The 20411-nt window shown below is 38.8% G+C and overlaps 1 long non-coding RNA gene across 3 annotated transcripts in view; it reads left to right on the top strand.

The window, feature by feature from the left end:
• The window catches only part of LOC130681222 (uncharacterized), a 102377-nt gene that overhangs the window by 17415 nt on the left and 64551 nt on the right, over positions 1-20411 (top strand). Inside the window, exon 4 of one of the 3 annotated variants that reach the window (XR_008994309.1) lies at positions 14856-14921. The exons of the other annotated variants lie outside the window; for them this stretch is intronic. This is a non-coding gene — a long non-coding RNA (uncharacterized LOC130681222). The remainder of the gene's footprint in view (positions 1-14855; positions 14922-20411) is intronic. 3 annotated transcript variants of the gene reach the window in all.

Below are 20411 nucleotides of genomic sequence, written 5' to 3'. Positions count from 1 at the left end.
AAGTTCTAAGGCCAGAGAAGTTTGGGAAACACTGCATATCATATATCCCATTCAGATTCATAATGTGCATTTGCATATTAAAGGCTTTAAGAAGTTCTGTAGGAAAGAAAACTGCTTAAAATGTTCCATTGAGAATTCATCAACCTTCTTTGACTTTGAAACTGTCCACTTGAGTAACAGATATTAACACCCAAAACTAGATTTCCCTGGAACACATTTTGGCAATTGCCGCTGTAGGAAAATATGTTGAGTTGCAATCTGAGATGTTAACATCCCTGCTGCTTTGGGAGTTACCCTGAATGTAAGATAGGTACTGGTGATCATTCCTATGGTGTCAGTCTGGAGCTAACATCAGTGATGGATGTTGAGATATAAAGCACAGTCAGACATTGAAAGATAGAGCAGAACAATTAAGTGTAGGAATGATGCCTGGGAACACCAAATGAGGCCAGGATAATGGGGCTGGGTGAGAGTGACAAGAGAGCAGCTAACTTGGAGATTTGTGCTGCCTTCCTCTTTCTGCTTCCTCAAATCCTGCTACTGCAGACACTCCCCTAGACCAAACCAAGGGTAGGAAGCAGAGATGAAGCTGAGGGGAGTGATAGACCTGAACGTTAATGGTTGCTGTGGAAGGAAAAGACAGAGAAGTGGGGCATGCCAAGCATCTGCAGCAAAGTGGATACCTGGTGGGAACAACTGGTTTCCAGTTGTCATGCTCAGGGAGAATGAAAGCCTAAGGCTGCCCTTATAACCTATGTTGTCCAACAGTCAGATGACCATTCATACTGGGACTCTTTTGGAATGAAAAGAGCACGATTAATAACCATGTGAGGCAGATATAAACTGGGTCTACCCGGCATACCAAAATATGTTTTCACTGTATCCACTTGTTCCTTTTTAAACTATGGACCATGGCATTCAGAAAAAAAGAAAAAGATAGATGATAGATAGAAAGAAATGTATGTGTTGATAGTGTGAATTTTAATGTGTTCCACTTTTAAGTAAATTGTTAAGACAAAAATGTTCTCATGACACCATTCAGCAAACATGTACTGAGCATGTGTGATGTGAAAAGCTCTGTGCCCAGCACTGTGGAGACCAATGCCCTCAGGGAGCCTCCAGTCAAGACAATGAATTAGGAGGTATATCAAATGTCCAAGCTGCAAGTAAATTATCACAGATGGTCTAAGAGAGCTAAGAACAAAATCCTGGGGGAAATTCTGAGGAAGGCTGACCTGGGGAAGCTTTGAAAATGTGGTGATATTTGAACTGGGCCGTGAAGGAAGAGCGGATGGTTACCAGGCCTGGTGTGCATGGAGTGGAGACAGAGCTTTCCAGGTGACAAGGCAGCACCAGCCGAAGTAAAGAGGACATTTGGGGTACCAGTGGTCTGACTGAGCAAGAGTACAGGGCTTGTGAAGAGAAACAGTGGGAGAGGAAGTGGGAAAAGCAGGCTGGCACAAGCCTGCACAGGGACTTGAATGCCAACATAAATCAAGTAGAATTAATTATTAGGAAATAATCAAGAGCTTGGCTTGTACAGTAACAGTCTGGGGCAACCACCAAGTAGAATGTCCCCTCCTCACCACTTTGAGACTCTTGGGAAATTTGGGGGCCAGCTCTGTACTTTCATAGGGTGAACTAAAAAAGTTGAAGGACGTGGAAACTTTTGGGTTAACTGCAAGTATTAAGAGTCTTAGAGAATCGAAATTGGGCAACCATATTAGTTTTCTATTGCTGCTGTAAAACATTACCACAAATTTAGTGGCTTCAAACAATAGGAATGTATTTTCTTACAGTTCTGTGAGTTAGAATTCCAATATAAGTCTCAATGGGCTAAAATCAAGGTGTCATCAAGGCTACATTCTTCTCCAGAGGCTTGAGGGGAGGGTCTGTTTCCTTGTCTTTTCCAGCTACCAGAGGCCGCTCACATCCCTCAGCTCATGGCCTGTCTCTGTCTTTAAGAACACTGGTGGGAGGTGGAGTCCTTCTCATGTGCATCATCCTACCTCCTTTTCTGCCTCTTTCTTAAACTTTTAAGTACCCTTGTGATTATATTGGGCCCACCTGAATAATACAGGAGAATCTCCCTATGTATTGATTAGCAACCTTAATTCTCTTGCCATGCAAGGAACTCATTCACAGTTCCTGGGACTGGGACGTGGACATCTGCGGGGGTCATTATTCTGCTGACCTCAGCAACCCACCAGTTGGGATCAGCTGTGATTTTGTCCCTTTCCCTACTCCCCTTTGCCCCAGGCAAGAGTAAATGGCTTATCCTTTATTCCTCAAGGCATCTCTAATACTTAATGTTGTGTATAATGAACTTTTATGAAGATTTGTGGATTGTAAAGGGTGATCACAGTACAATATAGAAAAACACTTAAATTCAAATATAAAACTTTGTGTCTAAAGTTTTCAGCCACATGGAGTTTCTTTTTAGCCATTTTTGCCTCTGGTCTGCCCACTCTCCCTACCTCCTGGGACCTTTTTCCCCATATTCTCTCTTCTCCAGGTCCTGGGCCTGCTAAAATACCTTCCTCCCCATTCTCACTGGAAATGGAAAACTCCAATTACTTTATTATTTAAAGAAATTTAACTTGTTTTTTCTCTGCCTTCCTCATCCAGGATATGTCCCCAGCTTTCCCTTTCATTGCCAAAAGGATCCATTATCATCTTTTGAAACAAATTCTGAATCTGCAGTCCATCTTAATTCTTTTTAATAGTAATAATTGTCTTCTTCCTACATGCTATTAGAAAAGACTTTAATACCAGTTTTAGAAAGAACACTCCCTTTCTTTATAAGTGGGCTATCGCCTGCATTTCAGGGACTAACTGGACAATAGTTTACAAAGAATGAAACCAGCTGACATTCTATCACCTAGGATGGTGAAGTCACCTGACTCTAGGAACCAGAAGACCTCGGTAACTGTTCTGACTGTGCCTCAGATGACCAGTGACTTTGGGCAAGTCTCAGCCCCTCTGAATCACCATTTTGTCCTATGTAAAACAGGAAAGTTAAATGACATGTTCTTTGAGTTCCAAAATTCTGTAAATACCTCATTGAATTAGTGGAGTTTATGTTTGTAGCCTGGGGAGTTTATTTGACATAATAAGCAGTTGGAAGCCAACCAGTGTCACCAGAGCTTTTGGGACTCCCAGAAATTCTACTACTGTAATGTCTGGATGAATCATCTGGGATTAAATTAAATTGGGAGACCCTAAGGTTTTTCTTTTCTTTTTGAAAGGGCTGCTGGGATGGTAGCCAACCTGTGCAAGTTGCAATGATGGACTGAAAAGAAAAATATGACAAGAATCAGTGTTTTTTGAGGAAGATTAATCTAGCAGCTAGGTATGGGGTGGAAAAAAATAGGGGGTGATAGGCAGCAGGAAAACCAATTAAGGGACTGTTTTAAAAGTTCAGGCGTAATAAAAATGTAACAGGATGTTGGATGGGACTTTTCCTGTTGTCTCAGGGTTTCTGCTGAAGTGGCTGGCTGAGGACAATAGGCAACGGGACGCCACACATTCTAAAGACAGCTGCTAAACGCATCCATGCAGGAATACTGGTTCTTTGACTGGCCAGTCTATCATGCTACCATCCTACATAAAAGAAGTTAGTGAATCATTAAAGAAAAGAATCTGGGAGGCAAAAGTGGAAAGTGTTGTGGATTTTCTCTTTTCTCAAATCACATATTCTCTGGGCTTTGGGGAGCAGAGAGGCTGATGTCTAACTCTTACCTGGAGGTGGCCGGGGACAGAGAGAACAACAAAGAGCCTACTCTTCCAGAATTTGACCGGAAAAGGGGAGTGAATTTCTTCTAAACCAATAGATAGCCCAGAAAGTGGCTGGTTTCCAGGGCTGCACGCTGAGCCAGAGTAACACTTTTCCGGGAGAACAAAATGATGCTTGGCATTCGTGACAAGAGGTGGGTGGAGAGGTGAGAGTTGTAGAACCTACAGAAATGCTCCAAGAAAGAAAGTGCCAGCATTGGGCAGTGGCTAGGACCGAGGCCCTTTGAGAGAGTACATCGAAAGACAACCGAGAGAGAAGTACAAGGAGCAGCAGCTACCATCTCCTCTGTCCCCTCCATCCCCTTCACCACCTCTGGCCCCCACTGCACACTCTCCTGAAGAAGGCCGAAGCATATGACAGAGAAGGTAGAGCAAGGAAGGCCAGGAAACGGACCCTATGTAGCTTCCGCCACCGACCTCTGGGCTCCCAGGCCAGGCCTGAGTCCGGGAGACAGGAGGTGCTTTAACCTGGATAGAAAACAGAAGTGATTGAGATTGGGTGAGACTTTTTAAATTGTCTTTGAAAATGAGACTTTGTCTAATACCCTAAAGTAACAGGAAAATACACAGAATCTGCCTGAGGTATCCTCCAGGGGCAGGAAAGGGAGGTAAGACAGAACATGTTTGAAGGCAGTGAAATTTAAAAATAAAGCATTTTTCTGTTCATAGCACCCAGCTCCTATGATAGATTGGAATGACAGCAATGATAAACAATAATGATAATAAGAGCAATAATAACAACCACTTGCTAAATGTTGGCACAGTGTGCCAGACTCCCTTAGGTGCTAAGAGACATTTTTTATTTAATCTTCACAGTCTCATAAGGTAGATACGATTGAATTTATCCCCACTTAACAGATGTTAAAACTAAAGTTTAGGTTAAATAATTTGCTACAGAATACAATAACAAGTAGCTGATTTCAGACCCTACAATCCATTTAGGGTTAGAATAGGGTAGAAGTTATAAAAGAGGGAAAAGGCAATGAATTAATGAACAAAATACCTGTTTATTATGATTCTAACCCAAGAATGGATGACATAATTGATTAAAAGCAATGATACAATTTATGTACGTTGATAGCACTTCAATTATCATATAACCTACAAATAGCATTTATTGCTAAACATAAAACTAGTAAATGTATATCTTAAATAACTGTCATTTAGTGAGTTGTTTTGTTTTGTTTGTTTCTGTTTTTTAAGAGATGTTGCCTGGTCATTTTGAAATAGTTCTCTGGAATACAATTAATACATTTATTCATCATTTATGTCACATAGATGTTTTATTATACCTAATGTTTGATGGAAATAACAGAGTGCATGTTCAATGTTTTAGCAGTGATATAGATGCTTAAAACAGACATCTAAATTCAGAATAACCTCTGTACTGTGAACTTCTTGAGGCAGGAATCTTACCGTACTCATTACTATACTCTATCCCTCACATTCAGGAGGTAAGACCTGGCACATTGTAGATGCTCATTACTCTAGAAAGAGCTATCAGGTTCTAAGCACTGAGAAGAGTGTTGTATGTATATGAGAGGGCAAACCTCTTTATAGTGTATCTTCACAGTCCTTGCCACACCCCCTCTTCCATCTAGAAAGAATTGTCTTTTGTTTTGCTGCTTGCATTCTCTGCCCTGTGAAGGGAATCAGACCTTTGCCAGATTCCTGGACATCTGTGACACAGAACTGAGAGACTGGGAGCTTACAAACAGCACCTCCTTTATTGTGCCCTGAGAAACCCAAGTAAAGGATATGATTTACTTCTACCTGGTTTCAGCATCTTTTTCTTCTCCAAGTTAGGAACATGGGGGCCCAGATTACATACATATTATTTTTAATCCTTAAACATCCTGCCAGTGAGGCATTCTTGTCTTTCATTTTCAGGTGAAGAAAGAGCCTTGAAGCAGATAAGTGATTCTCTCACGGCTCCACAAGGAAAGCTAGGATTTGAATCCAGCTCTGTCAGGCCTCACACCTGCTCTCTTTCCACGACATCACATTACTCCCCCATAACCATCTGTTGAACTGAACTGAGTCAAAAGGCTTCCCTTGTGAGGGCCCTCTATTTATTCTGGTATCATACATAAATGGGAAAGGCTTATTTCTGGTATTTGATTCAGAAGAGAAAAGCTTAACTCTTAGCTTGGAAAGCAGGCCTGCTTGCTGTACTAAGCTTGCCTGTGGGCTTGATGGTTCATTTTGAAATCCAATCACTCTGCACCCAGATTTCCTGGTGCAGGAATGCCATTTCACATTGTTTACCACAAAAATCCAATGAAAGCTGCTGCTAACATTGCTCTGTGGTCATTCATGTTTCTGGAAATCAATTTTCTGACCAGGTAGCTGCTTAATGCAAAGAAGTAAGAAGTACAATGTTTCTTTGAACTGCCAATGAAGCTACCCTAGACCTTTCAATGGCCAAGTAGTAAACAAAATGGTATGCACTTGTTTTGGTAAATTATCATTTTAAATGTCTTGAAATAATGTTCCCATCCTCTGTTGCCATAGAAACTGTTATAAAATTTCTTATAAATGCTTCAGAAATAGAACTACCTACCCCCATGGAAATAGATAGTGGGTTCAATAGACCTCCAAGGAAATAAATGACTGCTTGACGGAAAATAATGTAACCCCATAAAAGAAGTCTCTTTATGATCTAAGTCCCAATGGACAAGCTAACTATATGAATAGGTAGGGAGAGAAAGGGTCCACAAGTAGTGGGAGGTAGTTTAGGAATAGTTTGCCAGTACTACTTTCCAAAGTTGCATAAACTTTCTCTCTTGTTGAGGGAACATTCCATTGAGGCATTAACCTGGGAGTGATTTCATCTATATTCAGAGAGTACATGCTACAGAGCCATTATATTGAAATTATACAGAGCCATTATAGACCAGACAGAAGTTGTATAAAAATGATTTGACAAAAAGAAATAGCCAGTCTGCTATGCCAAAATCCAGAGTGCTCATCGTCAAGGTGAATCATATTCCATTCCAAAATGTCAAGTAGATTTAGTCATTTTAATCTTTTTATTAGGTTAAAACTTGACACCTTTATAAAAGCTAAAGGAAATGACTGGAGTGTAGCCTCTAGTGCTGATAAATTATATGATCTTGGGCAAGTTGCTTGGCATCTCTAAGCCTCAGTTTCTCTATCTGTAAATTGAAGGTGGATCTTATATTTATGGCAGGATTAAGTAGAATAACCCACACAAAGCACTCACCACTGTCTTCAGCACTCAATTATAAGTGTTAGAAATTATTACTTATCAACAGAAATAATAAATGTAATAACTGATAATAAGTTTGTTCAGGTCATCAATATGTTGTTTATTTTTGCACTCTCTTTCCCTTGAAACCATAGACAATATCTTCCTTTAAATAATTGAAAAGAGTGTGCTGAGGGATAAAGAAAACCCTGATCTTAAGGCAGAGTCATTGCAATTTCTGCACAACTCTGACCCTTCTGGTATTGGTGGATCCGGAAGCTTCCAAGTGCCATGGGTGTCCTTCTTGCAGTATTTCCTCCTGATACTTGAAAAGAAAGTCTGTTTTCATAAGACCTTGGGCCTGATTTCCAGTGGGAAAAGGGCTGAAGAAATTTGGCTTCGTTTCCAAGTATCTTTGCCCTTTTCCCAATTGCACAGAACCTCCAAGCTTCCCCAGATTACCTCGTTTCAATGACATGGAATCTTTCAAAGGGAATGTAATAATTCCACAGAGAACTTAGCATTTCTGACAGCTTACCTCCCACTGTCCTCAGTGCTTCATAAATTATGCTGCCTCTGAATGTGAGCTGGGCAGCACCATTTTCCTGGCCCCTCATGATTCATGGTTTCTCTTAACTATGTCAGTGCCTTGTCAGCAAAGCTGTTCCTTTTCCACAGAATGTGATATGATCTGCTTCTTGGAGGACAGCTTACTAATTATGTACTGATTTAATATACTGTTTGTTTTTTTTTTTACATTTTCAAGGTAACTAATAACTATTAACTTTAGGAATTACTTCCAAATTCAGAGAGCATTACCATTTAATTAACAATCTACTCTCTGCAATACACTGTGACCTGAGAAGCCACTCTAATGGTAATACGCTGTTATCATTAAAATTAACTAACAAACCAGAAGAATGGTGCTGTTCAGGTCAGATATGGAAAGACCATAATTAAAAGAAAGTGAAACTAAAAACAAGTATGAGACTGAAAGATCAACACAGCCTGGACGGCCACTGTGCCAGCTTCCCGTTTTGCACTGCCAAAGCAGCTCCTTCCTGACCTGTGTGTGGCTCCCCAGGAATTCCAAACCTAGGCCCTCCTTGAGCACAGGGCTGAACTAATTTGCTGGGTGGTTTATTAATGGAGCTCACAGGAAATAGGATGAGAAGTTCCTGAAAATGACTTGTGTCCAAAGTACCTTCTGTATCTACTATCTTACATGTAAGAATAAAAATCCATTCTTGTGAGTGTCTTATCTTTCCCAGCCTCCAGGACTTCCCAGAAGTCTTCCCAGTGGCACAGGCTTTTCCCGATTTAGGAATATCTGCTCAGGGGGATGTGATAGAAGTTGTAATGTGGAGGCTTTCCTGGGGTTTCCCTCGCCCTGTCTTCTCAGAGAGGGTTCTGCCATTGCAAGGATGCTTCTTTGGGCTTAGGGAATGCAGAATTGGGAGAAAGGGGTGGGGAGGTAGGTAGGGTGGAGAAGAAGAGAAAAGGCCCATAGGATATGGCTAGGAAAAAAGTTTTATGCGATTCAGAGAAGGGAATTCTAGAAAAGCTATAGGATGAAGCCAATGCAAGAACTAAAGGAGATTTAAACAAAAATAAATCTGTGGACTATGTGTTGACAGCATGGTGTTTGAGACAGGCAAGTATTTACATTATTTTGAGGTTGCCTTTTAGTTGCTGGGACATGTTTCTTGGATAACATGACAACCCTGAAATTGGACCTCCTGTATTTCAGCCTCAGTAGATTTATTTGGGAAGAATTAATACAGATCAACTGCTGCTACAACTCAGTTCTACTGCCAGAGCCTGCTTGGCTTCTGAAGCTTGCACACAGACCCCAGAGTCATTGCTGGTACGGGACTCCTTAAGCCAACTTCAGTAGCCTGTGCTTCCTAAGTCTTCTTCACCCTCATCCACCAACTCCTCCTGTGTCTCCCTCTTTATAGAGCTTAGGGAGACCCAGAGTTTATAGGGAATTAAGGGTTGTGTTTCCTTAAATGAGTATATAAATAAGCTCAGGTCAGGCTTTTAACTCTAAAAGCCATTATGGGTTAAGTAGAGTTTGTTCATTTGTTTTTGTTTTTGGCCTCAATTGATAATCTGTCATTTAAATATTATTAACATAGATAAATCAATGTGTGTCTAGGTTTGCTTTTAAGTGCTGCTTGGTTATACTGGTGTTGGTTTGATTTAATTTTTATGTTTACAAGACAGACTCACTATTTATATTTTTTAAATATGTGTATGTAGGTATGCATATAGACAAGACCATTATGTATGAAGCAAGATGCTAATAATAATTAACTTTGGGCAGTCATACTAAACTGATTATTTCTTCTCTCTATACTTCTATTTTCCACAATGAGGGTTTTTCTTTTTTTTATTTAAAGCAAATAGGGTTGGGAAATGGAATTTATGATAGTATGCTAGAACATTGAATATTTAGGGTTAATTTAATAAAAGAAGTACAAGACTTCTGTGCTGAAAAAATACACAATACTGCTGAGAGAACTGAAAACACACCTAATAGATAGAGATAAACATGTCCATGGATTGATACACTCAGTATTGTCAAGATGTCAGTTCTCCCCAAAGTGATCTATAGATTCAGTACAACCTCAGTCAAAATCCCAAGAGGCTTTTTTTGTAGAAGTTGACAAACTAATTCTAAAATATATGTGGAAAACCAAAGAACCTAAAATAGCAAAAGCAATTCTGAAAAAAAAAAGAACAAAGTTGGAAGACTTACTCTACTTGAGTTTTATTTTAAGATTTAATTATAAAGCTGTGATAATCAAAATGGAGTAGTATTGACCAAAGGATGGACAGATAAATCAATGGAACACAGTAGAGAAATCCAGAAATAGACTCACATTTATAGGGTCAAATGATTTTCAACAAAGGTATTAAAGAAATTCAATAGGATTGAAAGAATGATTTTGATGGTTCTGAGACAATTGGATACCTATATGTGTGCAAAGGTGAAACTCAATTCCTATCTCACATCATACACAAAAAATTAATTAGAGGTGTATCATGACTTAAACACAAAAGCTAAAATTATCAAGTGTTAAGAATATACAGGGGAGAATCTTTGTGTTGACAGGTAAGCAAAGCTTTCTTAGACTGGACAGAGAAAGCACTAATCATTGAAGGAAAATAGTGATAAATTGCACTTTATCAAAGTATAAAAAATCTTTATCAAAAGACACTGTTAAGAATATAAATAGACATCCTACAGAGTGGAAGAAAATATTCACAACACATGCATTTGGCAAAAGACATATCCAGAACACATAAAGCGCACCTACCTACAGCTTAATAATAAAAGCAAACAACACACAATTCTTTAAGAATTGGCAAAAGACTTGGACACATGACAAAAGAAGACTTATAAACAGCCATTAAGTACATTAAAATATGCTCATCATTATTAATCATCAAATGCCAATTAAAATCATTGCTATACCACTATGCATTCATTAAAATGACTTAAAATTTAAGGAGTAGCTGGTATTCTCATTATTGCTGGTTAGAATGTAGAATGGTATAGTCACTCGAATGGTGTTTTTTATTCATTTAAATATATACCTACTCTATGATCCAGCAATTCTACTCCTAAGTGTTTATCCAAGGAAAAGTTTTAAAAATACGTTCACAAAAGATTTATGCTATATTCATAGCAGCTTATTCATTATAGCCAAAAATCTGGAAACAGATAGAGGACCCTAGCTACCTGTCTGTTGTCATTTTACATGAATTACCTTGCCCTTACACCCTTTCACTTACACTCTCAGAACACACTGATGTCTCCCACATTCATGCCCCTGAACAGTGCAATTCCATCTGCCCAGAATTACCCTCCCTTTACTCCTGTTCTCCTAGTCCATCTCCCCAGGATTAGCCCGGTCTCTGAGTTGCCTTCTTTTGTTCCTCTTTGCAGTTCTTAAGCTTGCTTTCCTTTAGGGTCCTGGAATGACCATGCCCCATTATAATCTTTCTTGTGCATGTTCATCTTCTCACTAACTCACAATCTTCTATCTGTATATATCCTCAGCATTGCATCTAGCACATAGTAGGTACTAAAGAAAATATGTTAAGCATATGCCAGAGTCTCACTTATTTTGCATCTGATACTGAAATATATGCAATTCATTTACATTTATTTCCAAATGCAGGTGAGCTTCATAATAATGTTGCCCACTGAATACTTTACTCCTAAGCAGTGCCTGTGGGAAAGTTAAATAAATACTACTGCGATGATATCAGTCAATGTTTGTACTGTGCCAATTACCACAAGTTCTCACTGTCTTTTACCAGTCGCTCTTAGTCCTTTTCAATTCTTTAATGATATAAATGGTAGTGGAAGATTCTTAAGAAGATGAGACTCTAAAAGTGTGTTTTTTGCTTTATACAGTTGCCTTGGCATGTAGATTCTTAGTCACTGAAAACCTATGTATGTCCAACAGAAATATCTTCTTTTCAGAGCAAACAGTTTTCAAAAAGAGGTGTTTTCTTTGTTGTGGGGGGCTGTCCTGTGCATTGTATGGTGTTTAGTGGTATCCCTAGCTTCTACCCATGGGAAGCCAGAAACATCCCAAACTGTGGCAACCAAAAATGTCTTCAGGCATTGCCAAATATCCCTTGAGACATATAATCACCCCTAGATGACAACTACTACAGTGTAGGTTAAGAGAAGTGCCCATGAAATCAGATAGATTTTGGTTCCCTTTCATACTCTATCATCCAGGGGTCCAGGGTAGCTATTACCTCTTTATGTTCAGTTTCTTCATCTGTAAGATGTGAATTGTAGAGGCAATTATGAAAGAACTTTAATGCACCCAAAGATTACTGAATGTCTTCGGTTGAGAACAAGGCATATATATCCAGCATATGCTTCTAAGTTGTCTGATTCTATGAGATCTCTCACCTTTCATTGTCTTTGAGCTATTTCATAATTCTGTAACTTGTAAAAAAATTGATAAAAATGTAATTCTTGATGATAAAAGTCCAAATTGTGTCTGGTGAAATGCAATCAATTATTTGCCTGAGGATATTAGCACATTTTTCCTCCTTTTGCTCTATCTTAAAATTCATTCAATAGGCCCTACATATGTGCTGTATCGTGAATTCTCCTTTGAATCCATTATAACATCTTAGTGGTGTCTTATTAATTAATGAATTAAATGAAATATTTGACCTGTGTTAAAAAGCAACAACCATCATCCACTCATTCTTTTAAAGATAAAAAAATGAGACACTTGCCCAAGACCTCCAGAGCACAGGTTTTTAACATGCAAACTACTCTAGCTAAACCATTCCTCTTCTGATTCCTTGCTACTCTTATAGTTTATGTACACATTAATCAAATAAATGAGGAGGATAAAGTGAGTGTTTTGGAAGCAATGGAATGGTCAACAATGCTACTTAGAGTCTCTGGATTCCTTGTTTTCACTGTAGATATTTACTACTTCAAATGTAATCTATGATGCATTATGCCTAATCAAGTTGTTGACAAGATCTAGAAAAGGATCTCTGACCTCTACTATAGACACAACTGCCTCATCATTTGTAAAAGCAAAATACACTTCATATGTTAATTGATAGGAGTCATATTTCCTATAAAAGTCATTATTTATAGAAACCAGTTTTATTGTTAACAATCCCAGTGTTTTATTTCAACTTACTGAAATGAAGTGTCCCAACATGAACCCATAGCTGAAAGGGCTTCAGAAGTATGGAACATTTATGGGAACTGCAAGGCACTGTCCAGAGACCTACGAGAAACTGACCTTGGTTCTGTCCAGTTCTCTGCTCCCTAACTTGTATGTGACCTTGGGGAAGCTCTTGAATCTTCCTGAATATCCCCGCTTACTGTCAGGTGCAAGATTCTAGGACATTGTCATTCTTTCTTTATGAGTGTTTTCTTGAGTACCAAGTAGAATCAATATTTTTCTGGGAGAACACAAGTACAGAAAGAATGTGTTGATGTTTCCTAAGCGTCTACTCCTCTCAGTTATGATTCCTTCCACTGCTTCTGACTAGGCCCACCTGCCTCTCTTTGGTCCAGTCACAGGGCTGCCACGCGAGAACCAGCGCTCAGGCTGTGGCTCCTCCTCAGGAACAGCCGGAGTCAGTCGCCTTATCCTGTGCCTCTCACCCAACGCGGTGGGTCTCTTTGAGAACACCGTAATGAAATCTTTCTTCATCACTGTGGACAAAGAGATTTTTATTGTTGGGGTGCCCCATTATTTTCAAGCCCAGGGATTCTGCCTTTATTGTTCCCCTTCCCTCCAATTCTCTGTCCACCACCTGCTTGTCTTTCGTGGCTGCATGTTACTTCTTTTAGTGTAGAGGGCTAGGTCAGCAGCTGCAAGAGAACTTGATTAGTGCCCGGCCTCTGTAGATGCATTTCCCTGACAGCATTGATCCTGGGCGGTTTCGCTTTGCAGACAGCTAGGAGGAGCTTGTGCTGCAAAGGAGGGGGACTGTTGTCTGGTCAAGGTGAGTTTGGGGCAGGCTACTAATTCATTCCTCTTTGCTCAGCTGTTAATTTTGCTTAAATAAGAACTGCTTGCAAATTTTTATTTAAAATCCACTGCCTGACTGAGGCCTTGTGACGGCAAGATTCAAAGACAATTTTTATTACTATGTTACTAGTCCTTGGGTTGAAAGAAAGAAAATTTGATGTTTAATATTTAAACAGTTTCTATTTTGCTGAATTCTTTGATATCTGAATGTTAACTGTGTAACCATTTAAGGTCTGTTCCTAGAGACTTTTCCAGACATTTAAATCTCTACAGAAATCTATTTGTAATGCTCTTGCATGAAAAATTACCATCCATTTCTTGCCATGGTGGTTTTTTTTGCCACCATGGACATTGCCAGCAGATATGTCCAGTAGGATGCAAATAAAGAAATGCTTTATATTTTGGTGCATTTCAATTTGCATTATAATAGCCTTTTCTTGAGCATAAGAATAAATTCCTTTCATCTTTAAAATGTTATCACTTCTTTAAATTCTGGAGAAATTAACATAATTTGGCACAGGAAAACTGCGTTATCACTGGGCAAAGAGTATACTTCCAAGTGTTTCATTCAATTTTGTTTTCTTGATTTTTGGTTTGAGATTCAGGAGTCATTGAAAAAAATTAGCACAAGTTGTGCCTGGGTATAGACCTGACTAAGGACTCATTTCTTCTTGCATTTTAAACACAGCCCTACCTTCATAGAGTCTGTGCCTCTGTAAAATGTCCCATTTGCACAAAAATGTCACATGACATTTTAAAGGCATACTCTGTCATCTGTATAAGATTGAACTACAATTACTCTGCAATCCAAAACAATATATTTCCCTTATTCTTTTCATGGTATCCATAATTCCTACAAGTTCATGCCATACCAATATAAGAAAATGCATTTATGAGCTTCCAGTGGAATGCAGTACCCATTCTTAGGTTCAACACAAAGATGTGGTACTATGAAATTAAGTTAAAACTCACTGTGACTTCAAATTAGCAAATTCACTCATGAATGTTGATTGTGAATTAAACTGTACATTTAAAACCACCATTGCAACAACTTTCCTTCTTAAGTTGTATCCATTTCTTGGATAAACATGCAGGCTACTATGGTGGAAAGATCTAAGCTTTAGTCTCTTGTCCTGGGTCCTCCATTTACTCTGCCAAATGATCTTCAGCAGATCATTCAGCCAGTTGGTCAGTTTCCTTAAGCATAAAACTGGGGATAAACAATTCCGGATCTAAGGAGACTGTTTGAAAACACTCCAAAAACTACAAAGTCATATTCAGATAATTTTTCTTTTTGTTTACAGATGTATTTGGAGTGGCTGCTTCACTTTCTCTAGGAACTGTGCAAACCTGTAACCTTTACTAAAGAGGTAATCATAGCAGTCTTGTTTGTGTCTCCCTCCCTGTTGGCACTGGCAGACACCTGACCAAGGGCACCCAATGGTAGTGAGGAATCATATCTTCTCTTGAAATTAAAGAGACTCAAGCATGTCCTCAGATGGCAGTCTGGTGATTGCGAGAAATTGGGATATATTGTGGCCTTTGTCAATGATGAGCATGCTGATGAGTAGGTAGAGAACGCTGGAGCATGGAGTGGATACACAGAGAGAAGAAAACCATAAATCATAAGGTGACAGGGAGCACAGAAGAAGTACCTTGATTCTAGGTCTAGTTCTTAATCCAGTCCATGGACTGTACATTGATTTTTTTTCCTTAGGCTTGCCAGAAGATGGCCTGTTTTAACCTCACAATAAACTCCCCTTGAGTGGCTTTCTCTTCCTGGCAATGAATAGAACTTTGGCTAAAACATTAATACCACAATTGAAAAGGTCATTACCAAGCACACTGTAGGTTTTATTGTACCAAAAGCAAAAGTTTCCAACTGTCCTTTGTAGCTACCAAGATGAAACTTACTTCTCTCCACTGTTTCCAGATAGGTTTTTCCAATTGGAAAATGCAGACTGGTCCATAGAAGATTCAAGAACAGGTCCCATTTGGAACACAGAGATTTACTAACTTGATTCGAAACTGCACTTCAAACAATATGAGATGCTACCCTTCAAACAAACTCTCTTGCTCTGGTACTCCCTAAATGAAGTTTCAGAATCCATAGAGGGCAGCACAGTGTAGTGAAAATAACATAAATTTTAGAGATAGACCCAGATGAAGTTCTGGCTCCTCTAAAGATGAGCTCTGTGAATTTGGCTAAGTTATTTACCATTTCTTAGCCTCAGTTTCCTCATCTCTACACTGAGAGCAAAAACATTTCCCTTTCGTTTTGTTGTAAAGAATAAGTGAGATCATGTATGGGAAGAGCTTGGCACATATCAGGTGCCATAACTCAGCAAATGTTCATCTCCTCCTTCCCTTTACTCACCACTTGAGTCCTATTTTTTAATTTTTAATTTTACAACAACCACATAATATCACTCCAAATGAATAAGCAGGGTGTGGAAACTAGAAGGAAAAAAACGTCTTTTTGACTTCTTGACCTAGCCAGGCAAAAAGTTTCTTACATTATTGTAAAAAAAGAAGAAATACATAGGGCTTAAAATCAGACTTTAGGCAGAAGGGACTGGAATTGAAGAGAAGAACCACAGACGCCCTCTATAATTCAGATATGGATATTTTGGTCAACAAATTACTTTCTCAGCACAGTAACACCTTATGCTAATACATGTTCAAGCCAGTATGTGCTTGTGTCTACATGTACTAACAGGCACAGCCCACAGAGTAGCTTTTGTCATCACATAAATTCAAGATTGACTTGTTAAGCATACCTGCTCATTTGCATGGAGAAAGCTAGAATGCTTCATATACTGGCCACACTGCATCAATGTTCAGTAATAAAATCTATTAAGCTCCCTAAGTTATTATTTAGCTTTAAAATGGAGTATCCTTGACAGGGAAGCCCTAAGAGAAATGTACTACATGATATCACAGGAAATGATTTCTGGAGGACTGCAATGAGTCTAACCAAATCATTTCAGACATCTCCAGCCCTGTCAGTCCATGAATGCTATAGAAAAACATGTGTGTTCATTAAAATGTCTGAGTTCCTTTGTGATAGATAGAGCAAATAATCTCCTGGAAGTCAGACTTCAGTAGTTATGACCAGTTTGCAGCCTCAGAGTTGATTGCATGTTTTCAATGGAGAGGCACAAAAAGAAGAGAGCAAGAGGATTATGTACTACTAGCTATGTACATGAATAATTATTCCTGAAGCAGCCTGATGGAAAACAAGCAAGAATCAGAAAATAACTTTTCTAAAAGGTATTCTCTCCAAACTCTTTCTATCCATCAATGTCTAGCTCTGGTGTCAAGCCCATAACCTTAAAATGGATATAAAATATAGAGAAATATTTATATTCTAAAAGAAGAGTTTTATTAAAAATGAGTCAAAATACTAACTATATCCTAACACATTATATTCTTATGTTAATGTTCTTTTGTGGCTATGGAAAACCATCACTCCAAACAGAATAAGAATAATGCACTAATATTTAAGTTATTTTTCTTATGCTCTTTATATTAATATTCCCATTATATGCTAATTCAGCATTGCAAGGCAAATTATCAGTAATGCTAAATCAAATATAAGCAAGTTATTTAAACTGGGGAATTTGATAGCATATGAAAATTAGTAAACCATGATCCACCAGTCCATAATTTTATACCAGCCTCTGTCTCTTTAAGGTCAATTTAGAAAAGTTTTCAAGCAAGTACTCTACATCTTACCTCCTTTTCCATTTTGCTATTTGATTAGTGTTTAACTAAGTAAGTTTGTGATATAAGCATTAAGACTCCCTTAAAAAAATGCCCTCTCCACCCCCCAAAAAACCCTCACTAATTTAGGTGAAAAACAAAGTAATGGCAGCAAAAGTGTCTTTAAGTTTTGCAATAATCCTTCCAGTACTTTTGCATCCCAAAAGGCTCCAGATGTGACCAGCCACTGCAAAATGGTAAGTTGTTTATCAGCATTCAGCACTGGTAACTGGCACCTGTAATTTTACTCTTATTTTGCATCAGCATTATTAAAACACCTAAAAAAGGCCAAGTGAAGGTTTTGTGTAATCACACATACACCGTCAGGGTGAAACACCCTGTCTGCTGTCCCGAAGGTGCTGGCTACAAAAAGCTGCTTCCCTTTCTGTTGTCTGTGTAGCTGCTATGAGTGTCCTATAGGGAGTTTCTGCTGGTGGCTGGAGCTGAAAAATAATAGTGAAATGTCGTTCTGGCAGCCTCAAGAACTGATAGTTGATCACTTTTGATAATGCAAATAATCACAATTCTTTTCTTTCTTTCATTCATTTTTTTCTTTCTTTCCCCTTGTTTGTTGTTAAGAGTCATCTGTAGCTAAAAAGGGACTCCTTGTCCACCTCAGTTCTGGGGTGAAGATTGAAGAAATAAACATATTTGAATCATTTGATGACAATTAACCGCTTTGTTAAGCCAAAGATACCACTTCACCCTTACCTCCTCTTTTTAACCCTGGGCTGTGTTACGTTCTGCCTACAGTTCTAACTGCCTGCTTCAGCCTGCTCCCATATTGCCAGCGGTTTTAAGACATTACAAGCTACCTTTTGCTTGCTGGCACTTTAACAATGCAGACTTTTGGAACTTCACTTTTGCTTGACTGTCGATTTCTAACCCTAAATGGTAACAAACTATAATTTGGTACTGATGTAAAATCAACCCAGGCTATAAATTTTGCTTTTTAAAAAAGTTTCTTTCCTTTGTTCCTTTAGAATGATTGACCACTCAGAGGCAAGTCATTTAAAAGTCTTCTTCTGCCAGGGCTTTGCGTACATGTTAAAGATAGACAGGTGGGGAAACTGAGGAGCAGAGGGTTTGGTGACTTACCTGGGATTGCAGAGTGCATCATCACCAAACTCAGGTTGGGACTCAGTGTTCCGGACAGCTGATGGTAGGCACAGTATATGTGATTCTTTTACCTTTGGATTTAGAGCTCCACAAATTCTCCCTTCCGCAAATTCAACCTTGGCCTTTGCTTAGTTTTATTTCATCTTTTTATTGATAGCAATTAAACATGTACTGATACATTAAAATAACCCCAAGATTCAGGACAGTCTAGGTAAGGTCATGCAGGAATGTCTAATTGCTGTGCTTGCTGTGCAAAAGCATCGTGGAGCCAAGGGGCTGAGTACCCAGGAACACCTAGTGTGTCTTTATTTCCCCGAGTTAGTTGTCAAATTATCTTTAGTGTTAGTGATGGTCAAAATGTTTATCCATCCTAATAACTTACTGCAAAGCAAATCTGACACCCAGCCACTTGCCTACTGATCAATGTTAGGAGAGTCCCTTATAAAATATGCAAGGCTGTGAAATGTGTGTTTGGGAGGACCACAAGATGTGGAACGGGGGCATCCCTGCCCTAATGTAAGTGAGGCCTCACACATGGCCAGCCATGTGAGAGTGGCCATGGTGTCCTAGTGAGGGCCACGTCAGGACCCATTTATGCTTCATAATTTATGGGTTCCATCATTAAGCACACCTCTCTAAAACAGAGTTTGGGGAGCTTGACCCTAATCCTCTGCATGGCACTTCATTTTAAAAGGCTATTTTTCAAAATTGGGGAAAAGTTCCATTATTAGAGGTCTCAAAGATAATGAATAGTATTTTTTTATGGGTAGTATTTTCTAGCTATATTAGTTATTTTAAAGAAATAAGGTGAGACACTTAAAAACTGGGGCCAAAAGATCCTTCTGATTTGGACATGCATGCAAAGACCCTTACCCTCCCCATCATAAATTTTCGGTGTAGGGGAGTCCCTTGGGAGCAAAGAGAAGTCTAGAGAGAACCAGGATCTCTCCCTGAATCAATCAGAAGCCCTTGGAGGAGGCCTAGAACCACCTGTCTCTAATTAATCTCCCCTACTGTATTCCCTTAGCACTTACACACTCATAATTATATTTATGATTGTAATTGTATTATATTACAGTTCAGATCCCCTTACAATAAATACCATCATAATGAAAACCTCACTATTATAAAAATGATTTCCCAGCCATAGCAAATAAATTACTTATTTCAAACATATTCAATACAATAAAATCAGTGAAATAAAATAATTTAAATGTTACTTCAATTCTGTGGTAATGGAATTTGACCTTGTAATTACAACTTTCTTGTATGAAAGTGCATGAGTTCTTCCACTGGATCCTAAGATCCTTAACAAAACAGTCCCTAACAGAAAATTTCATTCAGAGTACATGTTTCATAAACACTAGAACAAGTGGACAATTTATAATAGACCCAGATGTGGAGTGGAAACCAGTTTCCCCAGTATATAGTAATAGTACCATTGGAACTGTTGAACTGCAGTTAGCATGGCCTTCATTCTTCATCACCATTTTTATCACTATTTGAAGGAATTAAGTGTGAAACTGTAGCCTGTTGTGTGAAGTCTTCTAGACACTTTTGCTCATCCCTGATGCCTTCTTCAAAAAGCAACCAGCTTAATACCCACCAGTGACAGGAGGGCCGCCCCTGCCCGTGATGCTGTCTGCAGTGGTGTTCACTGGCTGGGGCTATTGATGTTTCCCTCTGCCTGTAACTGTACTGTTGATATAAACCCTGCATTACTAATGGAAAACAGTTCTACATGGTTACTGTTGGTCCATGGTATTATTTTTGTATATAAACCATGACACATATTTGTCTATTCTTTCAAAAAATGTATGTTTAAAAAAAAGGGTGCTATAATGCCTACATTGAAAATAAAACATTTTAAATTTGAAAAGACAAATAAGGGAAGCAAACATGAATTAGTTTTTTACCAAATGTGAGTGGGATCACTGAAACAAGGAAGCAAAATGAGTGGTAACACTTCTACCTCT

The sequence above is a fragment of the Manis pentadactyla genome, chromosome 2, assembly GCF_030020395.1.
Source record: "Manis pentadactyla isolate mManPen7 chromosome 2, mManPen7.hap1, whole genome shotgun sequence".
Taxonomy (NCBI): domain Eukaryota; kingdom Metazoa; phylum Chordata; class Mammalia; order Pholidota; family Manidae; genus Manis; species Manis pentadactyla.
The sequence above is the reverse complement of the archived record's forward strand: the minus strand, read 5'-3'. Positions and strand labels throughout refer to the sequence as shown.